Below are 20,588 nucleotides of genomic sequence, written 5' to 3'. Positions count from 1 at the left end.
TTTGTCACACTTAAGTCAATATTTACTTTGTTACTATGTTGTTACTATACTATAATGCAAGGATGACAACTTAATGTGGCTGTACATAGCATTTCAATTAGCATGGGACAGCCAAAAGGTTAAATCCCAGCGGTTGCAATTTGATGATTAAGTTGTTTCAAATTGTAATAACTTTGTAAATAATTCTTTGTTCAGTCCTAGTTCTATTGAAGCCATGACTTGTTGTATTATACTATATTAGTTTTAGCAGGTGTACCAAATAAAGTGTCAACTGAGTCATTGTGACTTTAAATATTATATGCCAAAAGCTGCACCAAAAACCAGCACACACCCCAAAACTAATCTGTTACAGCCTGTTTTTATATATTTTTTGTATGTGTTTTTTTATTTATTACCTTTAACAAACACCTAGTACCATTTACTCAACAAATGGGCTTTTAGGGTTATAACCACACAACATTTGTGTCCTTTAAAGTGTTAATTGATCAACGGTCAAGGTGGAAACGCCAATCAATCAATTGGCTTTGATCAGATATGATTTCCTATCATATATCAGATGAGTGATGTCATAAAGAAGTCAGGAAATAATGTTATGCATAGTTAAAATGTGCATTTTCTTCAAGATATGTATCCATTTAAAAGAACTATAAACAGAATTCAAAAGCTAGATGCAAAGAAAAAAATAACTTAACTTGTGATCATTTGATGTTTTTTAACCAATAATAAGATGAGACAGAATGTGCAGGGTATATTTCTGTTAATGGAACAAAAAGCAAAGAAGTATCACAGAATTCAAAATGCACTAAGATTAAGATATTACATAATATATCTGAAAATTTATTTCACAAATTCCAATGAATAATCAGTTTAACTGAATGTTTGTTTTTTTTTTTTACAGTTCATAGAATAAATACTCACTTAAACTGGTTCACTGCCTTTAATAAAGGTTTAAATTACAGCCTTTTTCTTTTTACATGTTGGAGTTGAGGGGGCAGTGGGGAGCGCGCAGAAGGATAATGTTAGAAATATATCAAAAATATAACACAACCATCATTAGTATCATTACAGTCATGAAAATCAGCATCATTACCATCATCATCACCACCATTCGGAACATCACGTCTCTGTTGTCATTATAATCACCAACAGTTTTTTTTCTTTTTTTATCGTGTCATCATTTATGCCATTTAACTTGCTACAGCACAGGTGCTAAATGATGAGTCCTATCTGAATTATTGCATTTATACGCTGTTGAATTTATGAAAATTGGGTTTTTCTTTTCTTTTTCTTTTTTTCTTGGTACACTGTAAAGTACAATGTAGGGTGAAGTTTGTTTCGGTGTTGGTATACTATTCTCGGATGTGTCTGGGCTGTTGAATGGTGATCGCGGAATGCTCGTACCGTATATGTTCATGTGTACCTACTGTATCTACTTATGCAACAGGGACATAACCGTGAGGTTTACATGAGCGTGGACAGTGTTGTGTGGCTGTACAGGTGACGGGACACAGCGACAAAATTGTGACTGTTACCCTTTGAAAACTATACAACAGTAGTTCATTTCTAGAGTGGACTGGTGTTGTATTGTTGTATTGTTAGTGGTGTAGGACACCCAGTGTGCACAGTGAAAACAGAAACAGCTCCCGTGTTTTTGGCAGCAGGTCTTAAACCTGATACCTCCACACAGACGGCTGCTACAGCTAAGTACCTACGTTTGACTGTGGTTATGGTGTACGACATGAAAGGTTATTGATTTCTTTTATAGTAAACTAAAACTCTTCCTTATTCTACATTAAGACACAACTCTGCTGTTATTCTGTACCTTTTTTTGTCTCCAACAATTCCCTATGTCCCATTTCTACACCACTGTATATTTATATAGTCTGTTACTGCACTGCACTGGACCTTTTTGGGGGATATGCAGGGACATTTGTCTCTGCATAGGAGAAACTGGGCTCTGATTCAGCCACAATATGTGCAATACATCACAATGCACATTTCCCCTCCAGGTCTGTAATTTCTCTCTTTTAAAAGTAAATAAACCCTCCAACAATTCCGATCAGCCCGTATAGATATCTGTGTCTCAACGTTTCTCACGATCTTTTTAGAAAAGTCAACTCAACTGATTTCCGAGTCAAGAATGTTCAAATATTGCAAGATATTGTCAATATTTGTGCAAACGGGATTAAACGAGATAAAGCAGTGGCAAAGTCTATGTGCAGAGAGGTTTTAAAAGCGAGTTGTTTTTTTTTTCTTCTTCAAGCAATGGATTATTATAGTTCTGATGCAGTTTTGAAGCAATTTCATGCATATGCTATGAGTAATTCTGCTTAATATACAGCATGGATCAGAACCTGAATAGTTTAAATGGATGAAAGGAAGCCCCAAAAAAAACATTCCACCCCCTCCAAAAAATAAACAACTATATAACAGTGGCTCCCCTTCCCCCATCTGCACCATGGTAGTCTGTCTATGAACCAATCAGCATCGATGCTCTAATTTCTCCTCGCCAGTAGCAATGCTCCCAGCAAGATGGCTCCTGCAGCAATAATGGCACCACCAATGAGAAAGGGTTTCAGGTGTTCCAGCGAGTCTGTGCCGGAAGCCGCTGCCTCTTCACCTGCTGCTGCTGCTGCTGCTGCTGCTGCAGCCTCAGCCTCTGCTGCTCCATCCTGGGAAGGTGGGTGCTCAGGCTCAGGCGCCGCCGGTGCAGGCGCAGGCTCAGCCTTGCGATTGACCACCGGCTCCTTCTTCTCTGCTTTAGATGCCGTCTTGGACGCTGGAGTCCCGGACTTGGCCTTGGCTTCCATGGACTCAGGGACAGAGGTGTGGTCTGGTCAGGAGTGGTCTTTATTCACGGTCAGGTCTGTGCTGCTTCACTGAGGGAGAAACAGCAAATGGAGACGGCCAGATTATGACATATGCCGGTCTATCGAGTGTAAAGACAAACTGAATAAGAAAGCCCTTCATATCCACTGCACAGCAGTGGAGTATTCATGTTGGGGCCTTAAAAGTGACCTTGGAAAATGACGACATTGATGGGAACACTCCGATGCTCAGAAGGACAGTGAACTGTTTATTTTTGTTTCAGCTGCTGCGGCGTAATCTTTGTAATTCAAGGCAGGTCAATCCTTGAAATTCCCTTCTTTGACCAACAAGTTCAATCAGTGTTTGGTATTTGACAACAGAGATGCACATTGTAACAGCAGCTTCCTGTGTCAAGCAGTTTTTGTCAGGGAGGAAAGGGGCATGGTACTGCAACTGCAGCGCTGACTCATAGTCAAGGACTGAATCTCTTGTTTCTTTGACCTGGATTAGACTTATTCTGAATGCAGTCACACAGATTTACTGTCTTGCAGTCTTCCTCTCTGCTCTCCCACTTAAAAGCAAATGAGTCATATTGGGCTATACGTGGAGAACAAGATGGAGGAGAGAAGTGAGGACTGCAGTGACTGCATTAGAGGAAATCAGGGAAAAGGCAAACGAGGACAATAGAATGAGGAGGGGGTTAAAATAAACACTTCTGAAATGGAGTGAATGCATGGCAGCAGCTTGCATGTCACAAAATGTTGGCTGCACACACATCAATAAAAATAATTCCTTTAAAATCCTGCAATGATTTAATGAGAGGAAATCTGGACGTTACATACCTCTCCAACAGCCTCTGCAGAGATTACAGGAGTAACAGATGGAGGAGGAAACCACGACAGTCTCAGGAAGTCACTGTGTCCTTATTATAGCAAAATGAGGGAAAGCAAAGAGATGGAGGACACTGGAAGGCGGAGGGAGGAGGAGGAGGAGAGACAGGGACGTACCATCTGCTCCTTACAATAGGGGTAGGTTATTTTTTTTGTTAATGCTGTGGATTGTAGTCTTTTAACACATTCTCAATCCAGTTTTCTGCCTGCAATAATGCAATGTCATTGATTATTTCAGATACAGAACATCTCATGTGCAATATTTTACAATGTATTTGGGAAAAAATTATATTCTGAGTGCTTTGGCTCAGTCATATTTAACTTCCTGTGTATCAATTGCTGCTTATTTATTGTTAACAGTATATGAAGGAATCACAACCCCTTTTATACATAACAGTAGCATCTTAGAACACTGTGCACCGTATGTCTCTTACTCTCTCTCACCCTCGTGCCAATTTCATTCCTTTCTCATACCTGCCCTTTCTGAGAAATCTGGACCTGATCCAGCATGAACCGGAATACCTGAAAAAACGTGGATGTCAGAGGAAAGTCACCCCTGACTGACAACAACAAATCACAATGCACTCGCACAGACTTAAACAGGAGTAGACGGACCATTTTAATGCAATTATCATGGCAACATGTGGTGTCTGTGGTCTGTGTGTCGAGAGGATGCCTCTGACGTGTGACTGCCAAAGCAAATCTACCCCCAGGTACAAATAAAGTGGCTTGACTCATCTTGGAGTAATCTGATGAAAGCACTTTAAAGCATTACTTTATACACAAGATGGCTGCATACATTTACAGTCATTGAAAATGCATCGTGTTGCTCTCTGATGTTCAGAGATCGACCTGCAGAATTTGCCCCGGGTTAAAGTTTCACAATAAAGACTGCAAAGTTTTGCCTTTATTCACCTAAACACCTTCGTAATAAAGTGAAACCTGTTGCAGTTTAGAGACAGCTCGGAATCTATTTTCAGCCTGGAGATGTCACGCTTAATAATCCAGACGTGGCCTGAGGTCAGCAGTTTTGGCAGAAAGTGCCAAATCCCTGTGACTGCAGGTGTTCACACATGGTTTTCCTCATTTCTTTTTTTAATCCGCTTCTGCTTGTTTGTCTGCATTTTCATGACAAGATAACACACACACACACAGATTTGCAAAGATAGTCTTCTGAGGACACAGCGTAGTTTGGACAACCTAAACTAAACGTTATCCTTAACCTTAAACACAACTCAAATCCCAGCCCTAGACTTCACCATTTCCCCTTAAATGAGGTTCTGCCTCATTAGGACCAGGTCGTGGTCCTCGTGGGGACTACTGGTCCTGACAAGACCAGTGTTTAAGCCAGAAAAAGGTCCTAAAGAGGTAACACACACACACACACACACACGTTTACATGAGCACATTCTCTGGCGCGTCACTGAGCCACGCCCAGTGTGCGTCCAGTCAAAGAGCGACGCAGCACGTCAAGATAGTAATCGGTAAAGTCACGGTTAATTAAAAAAAAAGAAAGACTACCAAATCGTCCCAGATATAAACATAAACGCATTAAGGAGAAGCTGGAAAATACAAACATCATCTCTTACTCTCCCTTTTGAGCCAACATTGTTTTTTATGAGTAAGAGTCAGTGCTTGGACAAATAAATCAAATGAATAGAAGTAGCATCGCAAAATGGCGCCATACAGTGGCGTATAGTAGGAGCAGCTCTGCACCACTCACCTGCACTTTTTCATTTCCCTCATTCGTGTAATTATCTCGTGCCACTGCCACTTTGTTCATGTAATTTCCCCAGTGAAAATCTTCCACATTTAGCCGTTCATGTTGTGTTTTCCTCTATTGTATATTCTAATGGTGCTTAATACCATCTATCTCGCTATATTTCTTATGTTATTTCATTGTTTGCATTCACACGTCTACCTCTGACATGTTTACGGCTATAACAAGTGTTTATTTTAATAATGTACATTTGATGTAATCCTAAATAAATAACTCGCTCTGGGAACGAAAGGTAACACATTCACTAAAATAGTGCTGGGCATCACTTGTTATTTTTCAATCCCATAATTTTAGGTATATGTCTACTCTGTAGACATTTTGAACAAAAAGTTCCTTAAAATCAATCTCTGCTTTCCGCACAACTGTGGGTGTGTTTGTTTCGTTGCTGTGGTAACGCGCGTTCCTTCGGGTAAATACCAAACGGCGCGTGCGCAGCGACACAAATTGGCTCAATCAAATATCATCGTTTCCCTCTCAGAAAGGTTAATGCAGCGTTTGACAATATTTAACCGCTGAATAAAAATGAACAGGGCTTATCATAAGTGAGCAAACAGCATGTCAGTGCTCACAGCCTCTGGGGTTTTCTGTCAGGAAAGGGAGCGGCAGCAGCAGCGGCGGTGGCGGCGGCGGCGGCGGCAGCAGCCTCTCGACAAACACTACTCTCTGTGAACGTGATTCCTTGATATTCACGAACCACCAGTGGCGCTCTTTTCCCGCAGGAAGTGTCCGCGGTCTTCCATTTACGAGTACCTGCCAGTTCCACGTATGTCAAACAGGATTTGAGCTCCCAAACACGGAAGGATAACAACCAATTTTTGTTTTCCCCCCCTGTGGGAATACTGTCCGAGGGGAGGGGCCGAAATTCCCGTGAAATGCTACCGCCGTTTCGCTGCTGCTCTCCGCGCTGGGGTTCGGGAGTTGTCCGGCTGGTGGCACACTCAAGCTACTACTGACCAAACGAAGACACTAGGCACTATTATCTCGCGTGGATAAAAAAAAAAAAAACACACCACCATGCCGGGTTCCGATGGAGGGACGTGAAAATGCCCCACGGTCACTGAATTGACACGGCTGACGACGTGTTGCAATTAAAAGGGAACGGAGCTGTCTCTCTCTCTCCAGCGGTTTCATACAACAACCGTGTCGTTAATTGCGCTCTGAGACTGCATGACACCGAGAGGCACCGAGGCTCCGGGAGTCCATTCATCCAGCCTGCTGTGGTAATGACGTCTGTGTGTTCGCTTGTTTTCATTTAGTCGGTGAGACGTTCATGAACACATCCTCCACCACCACCACCACCACCCGGAGTCAGTGTCGGGGAGAGCGACGCTGAGGCGACTCGGCAGTGGGAAGGATATGGGAAAGCGAGTGGAACCGATGCAGTGGGTCTTGTCAAGACATCGTCAAAATACAGGTGAGCACCAGCTGCAGATTGACTGATAAAATTCCCTTTAGCTACACTCGCACACACACAATCAGCCGAGAGAGCGAGAGAGGGCAGCCACAGTCATCCCGCCGCGGCTCGGACACTGTGACCCGGCTTTTTTGTATCTAGCTCATGCTTCAGTGATGCTGGATACTCATTTCTTAGGCCACATCTCCAGTATCCAGGCCCGCGGGACACCACTTTTAAAGCAGCAGCTGTCCTCATTGTGAAGCCAGATGAGACACGGAGAGAGTGGCTCCGCTGGTGTTGACGGTCGACTTGTTGGAATCACATGTTTAGAAAACGCTCAGCTAACCTGCGGCTAACCCTGGTACCTGTCACCGGCAGACAGATTAATCGCTTGGCCGGTTTGTGGGGAAGATTATCGAAAAAGGGAACAGCCTTTTTGCTCATCGTCACAGGCAGATTTAATCCATTACTTAGTCATGTAAGCTTACACAGGCTTGTTCAAAGATATCTGATAAACGCTACTCCATGTACTTAAACCTGTTTTTTTTTTTAATCCAAAAGTTTATTTGTCAAACTTTAATATTTGCTTACCCGGTTAATGTAAAACATACAACTGCAATGCAGTGCTGCAGTTTGGAGAGACATACCTTAAGTTTTGTTTAGCAAAGTTTTCCTTGGCAGGGATGTTACAATTTGAAAAGTCTCATGTTACAAAAATTTTGAGGGAACAAATGTGTTGTAATGTCCACGTTATAAATGAATTGTGATACAGTTATACAGGATTGCGTAGCTTTAATAGTGCACTCGGGTATTAATGGTGCGTTCAATTTACGTCGGAACTCGGATGTCGGAACTGGGGCCACATTCCAGATAGAGAGAATGTCAGCGAACAACACTACACATTTTTTAGCACACGCTCAAACGGCGTAGCAACGGACTGTGAAACAAATTAGACACAATTGCAATAAACATTAGCAGTATTTGTACAGATGGCAGCCATCTTGGAATCCTATGCCAGGGTTTACGTTGCTCTGACTACGCCCCCTCAACTCAGAAATTCTGACTTCCGACTGCAACTGGAATGCACCATAACTTTCACCCAGAGTGAGCGGATCACGGGCAGATTGTCTCAGCACAGGTCAGAACGATTCCCATCTGTCCCTGAATGCGTCGTCTACTCTGAACATGGAAACCACAGTGAGACGTGGTGTCGGCATGCGGTCACGTTTCTGAGCGTGCATGAACACAGTCCGTCCTCAGAGATCACTTTCTCACTTTTTTTTTTTTTTTTTACACTCATCAGCACTCTATGTTCATTTATTTGCAGTCACCCCGTATGATTTCTTTTTTAATAATAAACTTATTTCACATTACACTAGTGTGAGGAGAGCTTTGCCTCACTGGAGCTCATCTCTCGCTCTGTCGCACACACACACAGCAGACACACCTTTACTGTCAGACTTGTTAAAACAATATGTATGATCTTGCAAATAGTCATGACATCAGTGTGTGTGTTTGAATAAAGGGCAGTGACACCTGGTCAGGTCCAGGACGTCGTAGGCTGTCCACATGTGATTGCATCACTGAGGACATAATATTGTAACACCACATCTGAAAGGGACCCAAGAGTAACCCTGATTATTTGAGGTTGTGTGCAACTTTAGCTTTTGCGTCTTTTTAGTGTTGCATTATTGCTGCGATTTGTATCGCTGGATCAGTTGTGTATATGGTCAATACTTGTGTGAGTAAACACAACTTACAGTAAGACAAATCACCTGGGGCCAATGCTAGAATTTACCAGCAGCCAACTGGGCGGCTAATGACAGTGTCAGCAACAGCTTAAATCATGTGACACACATTTTCAAAATTTATCAGGTCGTCCAACATCCGCACGCTCACTCTCTGCTAAGGCCCCTCCTCCTTAACCTAGTTTTGCTTACTTGGGGTGAGGACATTACAGCATCTTCTCGAGAGCAGCGCCATGGAGTGGAGCAGGACATGGCACAATGCATTATGGGCATGCAAGGATTGAAGGACTCCCTTGACTCTGCTTGACTGCAGCTGAATCAAAAGTATACTTGAATTGTGGTGTGATACCTACATTAAACAGATGGAAGGAGGAAAAAAAAGGATCCTATATTGGCCACTGGCTGCCCTGATTTCTAAAGATCGGGCTCAACTGTAGAAAAATCCATATCCATCATCTAGTTTCTGTGGGCGTTGGTTATTTGTCCATTAAGTTAAAGGCAATTCTGAATTTGAAGGCCACAAAGTGATGTGAGAGTTTCTCAGTCCAGCTTAACAACCGTATTAACAGCTTTTGTATTGACTTTTGTGTCTGATTACTTGGTCATTGTTCAGCCAACAGGTCGTGTCAAGACGTAACTGACTCATACAGACACACATTATATGGTCCCGCTCGTATCCAGGCGGTGTTTTTGGATAGGTTCGAGATGACACGCCTCCTTTTTTAAACCAGGACCTGCTGCAGCGACAATAAGGGGAATGTCACACGTGTTTATCACACTGGGAATCTTTCACTGATCCCATGTTTCCTACAACTTCCAGCTATGGATGAGGTTTTTCTCTGTTATCAACAAAGCCGTTTCTGTAATTCTGTTTGGTTTTGGGTTGAGAGGTTGAGTTGTCCAAACAGGTTAATGAACACCTCTAAGGGCTTTGAGAATTCATTCTAGTCTAAGAGAGCACGATGAGTTTAGGGGAAGAGATAATGACCGTACACATAAAGTGATATATAGTGTATGTTCCCGTACTGTATTAAAATACAATCTGCCATTGATGTCTTTAACCTCCATCCCTCATACCATCCATATGTAAACTGAAGTTGAAAATAAATGGTTTGCATTATTTGGTACAAAGTGAAAAACTCTGTTTTACATCAATAGTTATTAGGTTTTAATTAAAATAAGTTTAATATGGACGGGTTAATTTTCTGAGATCAAGGCCAGTCGTTCAAGCCCAGTGTTTACACCTTGCTCACTTGTTTCTCTGTAGACTTCAATCCTTGTGGAATCCAAGTTTCTCTAGTGAGTTGTTGCTGTTTGAAAGGTTTGCTTTGTTTTCCCCCCTCAGTGCATGAGGGGTTTGCGCTGCCACAGCAGACTTGTTCATTTAAAAGGAATAAGTCGGGTCTGTTTCTGTTGTTTGCATCATCACAAGTAGTAGTAAAGAAAGCCTGACTGTTTTTGGATGAAGCAGCAGAAGAGTGGAATAGTTACTGTCGTGTAACCAACAGCAGTTAAGATGCAAGTGCAGCAATTAGCTGTGATTAAATGTTGCTTTTGTAATTATTAAAATATAGCTTATTTGTCACTACACAATACATTGTGTAGTCTGGATAACAATAAATGGATGTATATGTAGTCTATATGAATCAGCCTGGTTATAATTAGAAATATAACGTACGAGGCATAATGAAGCAATTAAAAAATATGTGATGTTTTATATGATATTTTTGATTGCTACTTAAGGGCAAGGATTAAGATAGAACTATTGATCTGCTCTTAAGTTCCTACGTGTGTCAAAAACCAGATGAAACTTTCTGAAATGTTTTTCCACCCCCGTCTTTTTCTCCTTTTTGCTGTGAATTTTTATGGATTTTCACGAATCACAATTGACATTAATTTGGCATCAAACGACGTTTGGCTTATGTAACCTGAGCAGTTTACAGATTCATCTGTTGTTTTCCGCTTGTGAGGGAAGAAATGTCTTTTTAAAAAAAGACGTTTGAACGTAATTAGCAGAATTATCATATCCATGCATGTGACACACATCAGCGAGTCTGAGTGCAGTCTGTGTGTACAAGTTAGCAAAATTACGTCATATGAGCGATGACTGGAAAACAGATGGTTTTACAACAGATCATTCTTTGAAATGAAATCAAAATGGATTAAGCAGTAGCGTGCAGTGCCTCACAACCAAATTAGGAAAAATGATGGTGCTTGACTTGACTGTATGTAAGGTCTTTGCCATGTCTTGGAGATATTTATTCCATAGCATGTTAGACCTGGTCTTTTTCATCCACATATTAATCCATAGAACAATATCGATGATGCTTTTGTGTCACCTCCCTACCCAAACTGCAAAATCAATACGATTTCGAACTGAAATCACGTGATTCTGCAGAGAAGCCATTTATAGACGACTGTTCAATACCAAAATGCCACTTTTAAATATTACAGTATGCATGTGACGCATGGACAAAACTGCCAGTCTGATACAGATACCGCATGACAAACGGATCCATGCATAGTTTGTGGCAGCAGAACCGGTTGGCAGAACGCATGCAGTGTGTTACCACCTCAGCACACACCAAAGAAAACATTCATGCACACACGCACATGGAAACTGCAGCGCACATACTATCACATCAACCGAAAGAAGAGAAAATCGAGTGGGAAGAGGTGAAAGGAATTGAGGGGGTGGCAGTGGGAGAAAAAGATGGAGAAAGAGGCAGAGGGAGAGTAGGAGTGAGTGGCACATGGCTTTCATTCTAAAAAAAGATGAGCAACATGAAACCAAAACCCGAATCTGGATTCGCAAGATAAGAAAGAGAAGGGGGGGGGCAGGGGAGGGATACTGGAGAAAATGTAGGTTTCCTGTGCTCTGAAAATGGTGCAGATGCACACACTGGATCTCACAGCAGCTCTCTAATATGAATACTGAATGAGCGTGTGGGAAGAAAGAGAAGGAGCGAGCGTGAGGGTGGGAAAAAACGGGATGAGAAAGGCACCGGGTGAGATGGAGACTGGACAGGGTGAGCATGTTCAGGGCCGACGGAAAGCTGCTGTTGTACGACAGAACAGGGAGAGACTGGATTATTAGTGACAGCAGGAGCACGGCCAGGGATGTGACAAACGCCGGAGAGGGAGAGAGAGTCTTGATTTGAGCAGAATGTAACACTGACCCAGGCAGAAAAAGAGAGACTGAAGCAGATGGATGCATGACACAGAGCATACAGTAGGAGAGCAAGAGAGATTTGGGACGGCGCTGTAGTCGTGCCATCATGCCAACCCAGTGTAACCTTAGCATTTTGTCCACAGTTATTCTTAGCTCTTCACTACATGTCAGGTCAGAGATGGCTCTTCGATGCTGTCTTGTTGATTCCAATTAATTCTCAAACCCTGGTTTGAGGTGCTTCCTTTAAGGACCACTGTGTGAATGTGTATCCATGATAGACAGTGTTGTGTGTGTGTGTGTGTGTATGGACACAATCAGTTAATGCAAACGTGAACTTGACTTTCACCGTTTGAGAGAGTGCACCCTTCTCACATTTTACAACCAGCGTTGCCGCCATCTCTTAAAATAAATAAATCATGTGTTTCTTTTGAATCAAAACAGGACGGCATGAAAGGGCGCATCGTCCCTCCTGCCTTCGGTCATCAGTTGGTTTGTTGGGGTCTGTGGTAAAGAGGTTTTGGACACTCACAAGTCCACTCCTGCTGAAACATAGGTGTATTCCTCACTGACGCGCAAATACCAGCAGAGTTGCACTTGCATTATCTGGCTGAATTTCGAGCAAGTGATGGCATCAGGCTCTCACAGACAATCAAAGTCCACAAGTGCTTTGTGTCCGCAAGGCAGAACAAGGATGGCATTTTGAGCCAGTGGTAGCTTTAGCAACACAAATATTCTGCATGCCTGGCAGTTAAGAAATATAACTACTACTTTTCAACTACTGTGACATTTTTTTTTTTTTTAGAAGATTTTAAAGAGCAGTGAACATTCCAACACGATTACTGAAGAAGAAGACGATGAGGAAGAAGATCATTGTATCGCAGACTTGGGAATAATGTCTTCATCAGAGTATACTCAAAGAATACCAGCTGGTACTATTTTTACTTGACAACACAGAAGGGAACTGTTTGTGTTTGTTAAATCAAGTGCTAAAAAATATGCAGCACGTTGCTGCCCTAGTACAGCACGTCCTTATTTGTAAGACAGTCTGGCATCCTTCTTTTTTAATATATTTTAGTTTTAAATGGCATTACTTTTGTTATATTTGCATTTGGCATTTGTTCACTCTAATACTCAAACTATAACCGGTTGAGCAGCATTTCCATATTCATCAGTTTCAGAAGCTCTGGAGTTTTCAAATGACTCTGGGCTAAATGTAGCAAAGGCAACATGAAAGCAGTTGTGTGGACGGAGGCTTTTTGGAACTTTACAAACCCCTGTTTGCTTTGTTCCTTGCTCTTATCAGTCAAGACTTGGTTACCAGCAGTAAATGTAATGAATTACATCCAAATTACAGCCAATTTTTATTTTGAACACCACTTTGTCATCAGTTCTAAGCAAAGAAACTCGATCTTACTTTATGCCTTGATAGTGTTTACACTGGCGCATGCATGACCACTGTCTGTTTGTCATGTGATAAACATTTACTTATGTGTCTTTTTGGATATAGATTTTTGATATGGACCTAAATGTTTACGCAGAGAGAGAGCTCATTTTCATTTTTAAAATGAAAATGGTTTAGTGTGGATTTTTAAACCTGCAGGAATAAGCACTTGTTCCTGGTGACTGCACCATTAAATACTTGTCCAGGTGATAAGAGTTAACACAAATGTTATTTGGAGTGAGGCTAAAACTAATCTTTTATTGATTTTTCATGTTGTTTTTTTTCTTTTTTGTCGATCTCTCTTACGTTTTTACTCTTTTTTACCACAAACTAAAAATTCACATTTAGGCTGAAATCAGATAAGTTTATACCCTCGAACCCATTCATCGATTATCAAAAGAGCTGACTCAGCAGTTGACCTGTAGATGTGAAACTGAGCTAAATTCAGCCTAGTTTCATATTTCATTTCTCACTCTTTTTTTTGTGACCACATTTCAGTGACGTGCGGTGAGGTTCTTGACTGCGGAGGCACTCGTCGGATGTGAAGCTTATATTTCAATTTTGACCTTAATTGAAGCGTTTAAAAATATATATGTTTTTTTTTTTGGACTGATACTGAAAGTTGTGTTGTGGGTATTTGGTGTTAGACCAGGGAATTGTAGCCATCAGTGGACTTGTTTGTTTTCAAACCAGTTAGTATGATCTGCTGGACAAAGCAAACATTCCTGTTTTAAGCTTTGTTGTGGTGATAGATGGGGAGATGATGCTGGGTCACTGCCTGGCTTGATGGTGCTGCTGTCACTGTCAGTCTTATGGCTGAGTGGGATATGAAAACAACCTGCTATCACCAGGTTGTAAAACAAGGAATCATGCAGCAGTGCTAGTTCAAATAGGACTTGACTTAAATTCAGTGACCCCATCCAGACCTGCTATTAACATCCACCGTGAGTGGCCTGATTACAGGCAGATTGCACAAGTCCAGGTCTGAAAAGTCCTTCCTGAAATCATTCTCAGGTCCTATCACAGAAAACACGACCAGTAGTAGATGCATGAGTCCACATTCCTTCGTGTGAGTTTCCTTCGGCACGAGTACGTTCATTTATTTGCAGCCACCACTACAATACATAGATCGATGGACATAATTTATTGTCCTCATTGGTTCATTTGTCTTAAGCTCAGCACGGCTAGACCCATTTGCATATAACACCAGACATATGAGTTGCAAGCACAAAAGAAGGAAAACAACATCATAAAAAAACCAAAAGAAGGAAAACAACATCGTAAAAAAACCAGTAGCATAAAATCAACAACGGCATAAACTGGAAACTAATATATACATAAGGAAGCAGAGTCGGCATATTAGCACAGATGACTTTACAAGTTATTTCTTCTAATGGTATAAAGTTATTTTGCAAGTTGAGTCGCTCGAGCTCCTTCTCTCTCAGACACATCTATACAGTCATGACATCAGTGTGTATTTGAATAAAGGGCGGTAGCACCAGCTCTGATCATACAGCGTGTGGTCACAGAAGACTCATTCAGGACACATTTGAATGTCAGGTGTGAACAATCATACTTAAAGCTGTCCACATGTGAGTGGATGACAGAGGGGGATTGTTAATACCAGGTCTGCACAGGGTCAGTGTCAGTTGTTTACTGTAGGAGTGCTGTATTGACGTATTTGTATTCCCTTTCAGAGCAGTGAGAACCAGGTGAGTTAAAGTTGACTTTTTACTCACAGTGGTGGAACATGTACATGTATTACATGTAAATTTGATTTTTTCTTTTCGGTCATAGGATGTGTTGAAGATGCATCAGACAATTCTCCATGTCTGTGCTCCATGTCTGTGCCCCTGATTGTTTCAATGGTTATGTCAAAGACAAAGCCATAATGACAGACGGGGAACCCTGTTATTGTTGTTGCCGTCATTGTTGTTGCATCACGTGGTCACGGGCCTGCGCCTGGCACACAGTAGCACGCTGGTTGGAGCACAAAAGCATTGCTCACATGCAGGAATATGTCAGTCTTTTACACAAAACACATGTCATCTGGATTTAGACGGTGTCACTCGCTCAGGATGAGAGTCAAGAGTTTGCATGACTCATGCCTGGTGCAGAAAGCAGGGAACAGTTGATCACAATATTATCACATTTATGTGCAATGTTCAAATCACAGGAGTGACAATTTTAGTTTGAGTGAAAATTAAAGTCAGGTTTTAGACATTTACTGTTCTCTCTTAATCTCTTAATCTCAGGCAGGGCTTGCGGTGTGTGGAGGTTTAAGTCTTGAAAAGGGTTTCTCAACTATTCCCTCTGTGCTATTAAAGGACTGATTTGGAACATGTCAAAATCAGGCTGCATCGATTATTCAATTAATTGATTATTAAATGATTACTAAATTAATTGTCAACTATTTTGATCATCAATTGTTTGGGTTTGTGTTTTTTTTGGATAATCAAAAACAAGCTTTCTGATTTTTCAGCTTCTTAAATGTGAATCTGGTTTCTTTGCTCCATTTGACAAAAAAATCATTTTGAGATTTGGGAAGCACACAAAACTGACAATTTGTGGACCAAATAAATAGTTGCAGCTATACTTTAATTATTTAAGAATATGTGATAGAAAATTTGACCATAGATGACCATAAAGTTGTGCTGATTATGGAGATTTGAATTGCAGAGTGTAACAATATAGGTTTACAATCTTTACAATACTACTTTTACAATTAAAATAACCGACATACTGCACTTCAGCATGAAACGTTCCACCCATGCTTTTACACCACTGAGCACATGTACTGTACATTCACATAAAAAAAGAAAAAAATCAATATGAGTAAAAATCAATCATCAATTAGCACCAAACCTATTACATGCAGGACAGGAAATACTTTCAGATCGTGATCTATCCATAGTTAAACAACAATATACAGCATGGAGGCTGTGCCTTTGTAAAGCAATAGTATGACAAGCAGTTTTCAGCAAACTACAGACTGTGTTATGTCTTTTAAATTTGCGATGGTTTCATCCATTTAATCAAATGTTCAGGTGTGACTTAAGCCACGCGTCTTTTTGGATGAAACTGAATGAAGAAAGATTTGCCATCATACTCATACTTGTTCTCTTAGATCAGGGGTGTCAAACTCAAATGACCTGGGGGCCAATGAGCATCTAGTCAGGTCAAGAGGGGGCCGGTCTAGAGGGAAAAAAAGCGGGAAAAAAAACAACTGTTTAGTAGTGGGTGGGCAGTATACGATATTCATTATAATATTAGACAGAATTGCAAAGTAAAAGTGCTTGTTTTGTTATAAAATGATGTATACTTCACAATAAAATTTATGATGTAGATAATAGATAACTTGGCAAATAATGACAAGGATAACAGCTTAAATATATCTAATTTAATGTTGAGTGTAATACATTTAATAAAACAATTATTATAACCAAATGTCTTATTCGTATTATAATAATAATATTGCTAGCAAATACATATAGTCTTTTATTCTGTCTGTATTCCATCACTTCAGTGGCAGATGTGCCTCAGCACAATGGTGGGCGGGCCGCATGTAATCGATTGGAGGGCCACACGTGGTCCCCGGGCCGCCAGTTTGACACTTAGATGATCTGGAATTGTTTCAACTGCTGCCGCAATCGAGGTCAACTTCCCTTTGAGCCCTGTCAAACTCGGGTGAATGTAATGTGACTTAATGTAGCGTTTTACTGCGGTGAAAATAAGTCTAAATGCATCTGCTAATGACCGCTATTGAAGCCAAACGGCAAACACTAATAGGCAAACATCCTCTGGATGATGGACGGCAAAGTCCTTGAGAAGGCAACTGCTATTACTGACGATGCGGGGTGATGGCGTGGACTGATGGCCTGAGTCGACTTCCTTGAAATGAGGCTAGCGGAGCTCATTTCGGCAGAGGTCAGTCCTGATGAGATGTGCACTGATTACAGGAGAAACAGGCTGGATTCTGTCTGTTTTTATCTGTGCAGCGTGATAGATTTCTTGTGCTCAATTTATAAGCGTTGTGTACTTTGAGCTGGAACGTTTTAATTAATGAAATAGACAGCGTTGAACTTGAAAAGCTTATATCGACGCAGAGAGTGAATTTTAGTTTTGATGTTCAGCAGGAAGTGAAGGCACTGTGACCGGGCCTTCGTTTATGTGGTGTTCTTGGCATAATTGATCTCCCCAGAACCTGTGGAATGATCAATCGAAATGACTGATTAACCTCAGGAGCTGTGGTTACTGTGGTCGCCCCTGATAGTGGTGAGAACGCATCCTGAATATAGATGATAGCATATAGAGTGAAATACAAGTTAGTGTGGCTCACTCACGGTTGTCTTGAAATGATTTATGAGAAGACAACTCATCGTGATAATGATGTGTTGTTTGTCTAAATGCAATGTAAACACTAAATGCCTTGTATTTACATGTTTGTCAGTGTTGATGGCACATATTTAGACATCATCATATAAGGGCAATCATTAACCAATTCAATCAATCAAACCAGAATATTGGTCATGAAAGCTGTGGTTCATCCAAATCATAACATGAATTAATTACTGCAACCACTGAAAAGCTAATTTACAAACCCGGTTTCTAAGATTAAATTAAAAGATGGGGGTCTTTATCAGCTTTAACCTCAGAGCCAACTAGGAACACTTTGTGGATCTGGGGGAGGAGGAGGAGACGTGAGGCAATAAGAGGGCTGATGAATTAATAAATTATGACTCTGCCTCTCAGGGCATAATCGATAAAATCCTAAAAAGCCAATATGAAAGACTGAATGTGCTGTGCTAACAAGCAAACTACAGAAGTCTTGAGTCTTCTGGATTTCTAAAGGGTTTGAAAAAGTTTGAAAACAAAGTGTTGATACTACTTAATACTATATAATACTTAATAATAATGATGGTACTTGGATAGCTCAATATTTTCTCAGGTTATACTTGGCATAAAAGGTTTGAGAACTACTGAGAGATAGAAGAGCAGACTCCTCTGTCATCTGTCTGTCATGCTGCTGCTGTGAGGCCGTGGTGATTACTGGTGGTTATAGAGGGCGGAGGAGTCACCAGCTCTCTGTTAGCTCAGACCTGTGTTTGTGTTCTGCAGGTCATCAAACTGTGACCGATATGGTTGAACAATTGCTATTTGTTGAACAGGTGGTTTGATACCACAGCATTTACATTTATATCCTGTACAAACACCAAGTAGACGAGTCTGAAGAGACTGACGGAGCTTTAGGGCACCCATGACAAGATTAATCTCGACATGTCGACTTTAATCTCGACTTTCCGTCTCGATGGGTCCGTCAGAGAGAGCGACTACTGATTCTGGACAGTCAGTCTCAGACTGCGGTCACTAAAGAGAGAGACTTTACGTTGATATTTTACCGCCTACTGTCAAAAAAAGAGTTTCAGCAGGTCAAAACTCAACTCTAGTTTAATCTCGATATGTTGACCTAAATCTCGACATAAAAATCAAACTTTATTCTCAAAATTTCAAGTTTAATCCCGTCAAGGCAAAAAAAATGGCCCTAATACTCTGTTGTAAGAGTGTTGTTGTTAAACTTACAGCAATGTTCGGCTCTTTTGGTCCTTACAAAAGTGTGTTTGTGGTCTTGTGTTTGTTACCTGACTAGGACCTTTTCTTGTCAGGACCTGTAGTCCTCATGGAGACAAAAACTTGCTCATTATGAGGTAGAACATACAGTATAACCCTATTCATGTATAGGGTTAGGCATTAACTGGTTATCGAGCTCAGATCAGTTAAAAAAACAAACAAACCCTACTTTGAAGTAAGATATATATATATATATATATATTTATATATATGTATATGTGTGTATATATATATATATATATATATATATATATATATATATACATACATACATACATATATGTGTATGTATGTATGTATATATATATATATGTTTGTATATATGTATGTGTATATATACACATATATATATATATATATATATATGTGTGTGTGTATATATATATATATATATATATATATATATATATATATATATATATATATATATGTGTGTATATATATATACACACACATACACATACATATATATACATATATATATATATATGTAGTCTCAGTGCCACAACAGAATTTCATTTTGAAATCATAAATCACCCAGTGCATGCTGGGATGTGACAGGATAAGCAGTGAAGAAAATCCATGGATTGTAAAGAACTGACACAACATTAAATCAGGCTTTTTAAACAAAACTCCACTGAGCAGAAGGTTGCGCCGTCTCGCTCTGAGCTCCATCGATTTCTAATTATGTCATAATATATTTTCCATCGTCGAAGTCTCTGCTGGGAGTAAAACAAAAAAAAAACAACATATTGTCACATCAGGCCTGGGGGAGTGTCCCTGTCAGTCTTGTGTGTGGCTTCTGCATTTAAGAGATTTGCATGATTTCTCTGGCCTGATTGTTGTGACCTAAATGAAATTTTCTTTTTTCCCCTTCTTTCTTTGCTCCCTCCTCTTTCCACTGTCCTCTTTTAATAGTGCTCCCACCCAGACAGAGTAGTTGACATGTGACTTGAGTCACATGAACCTATTTGCATGCCCCTGGTTTCCTTCACTCTATTGCATTACCTCAATGCAGCCACAATACAATGATAACTGGAATCTGTAGATGAAGAGTTCTCATACTTCTAAAGCTGTGGCTTTGGAATTGCAAGTTTAATTTCCGTCTCTCACGTCATTTGCTGTGGAAGACACTGTGTGTGTCTGTCTTAAATATGTGGCAATCAGTGCAACCACCCACTGGCTGTAGCACTTCATAGTAGTGCTTGTTTGACCTCTGCAGGTAGTTGTAATCACTTGCACTCACAGCCCAGTCTATGGCATGAATTTTCCTTCACTCCTGCTGTTCCTGGTGCATCCCTGAGTCTACACTGTACAGAATACCATTCAGGTTGTTCTTGTATTATAGGATCGTCATAGGTTTGTTTCTACTGTCTTGGACTACGACAGCTTATGAGGCGTGGCAGCTGCTGTGCTGATATGGTTTTGAGTGCACGGTATGAACCATGTCTCAGGTACATTGTTGTTTGAAAACAGGAATGCATGAGGTAATGGACAGAGTTGACTGTGTCTTTCAGTCCGTGTTAGTGAGGGTCTAATCGTGACTCCTTTTGGACGCTGCACACTCACACTTTCCTGAATGGAAAGGGAAACCTTTTGGCTGCTGAATGTAAATTTTCACGCAGCAGCAACAGGCATTTCACAGTCAGGTGAAAAGTGAAGGTCTGCTCCATTTACTTTTATAAAGTAAAACTAGTTTTGCAATTGATTTCTTCTTTTTGGTAT

At 40.7% G+C, this 20,588-nt stretch overlaps 1 protein-coding gene and 1 long non-coding RNA gene across 3 annotated transcripts in view; one reads left to right on the top strand and one right to left on the bottom strand.

Moving 5' to 3' along the window:
- Window positions 1-918: 918 nt before the first annotated feature.
- LOC122772370 lies at window positions 919-6,130 on the bottom strand. The gene is made up of 3 exons (XR_006360772.1): window positions 5,422-6,130; window positions 3,651-4,220; window positions 919-2,879 (listed from the first exon to the last, which is right to left on the bottom strand). It is a non-coding gene; the product is annotated as an uncharacterized LOC122772370 (long non-coding RNA).
- Window positions 6,131-6,191: 61 nt separating this feature from the next.
- Window positions 6,192-20,588, top strand: part of dagla (diacylglycerol lipase, alpha) — a 34,633-nt gene continuing 20,236 nt past the window's right edge. For both annotated transcript variants that reach the window (XM_044030339.1, XM_044030338.1), the window contains exon 1: window positions 6,192-6,892. The gene's annotated coding sequence lies outside the window, so the exon portion shown is untranslated. The remainder of the gene's footprint in view (window positions 6,893-20,588) is intronic.

The sequence above is a fragment of the Solea senegalensis genome, linkage group LG7 (genome assembly GCF_019176455.1).
Source record: "Solea senegalensis isolate Sse05_10M linkage group LG7, IFAPA_SoseM_1, whole genome shotgun sequence".
Lineage (NCBI taxonomy): Eukaryota > Metazoa > Chordata > Actinopteri > Pleuronectiformes > Soleidae > Solea > Solea senegalensis.
The sequence above is the reverse complement of the archived record's forward strand: the minus strand, read 5'-3'. Positions and strand labels throughout refer to the sequence as shown.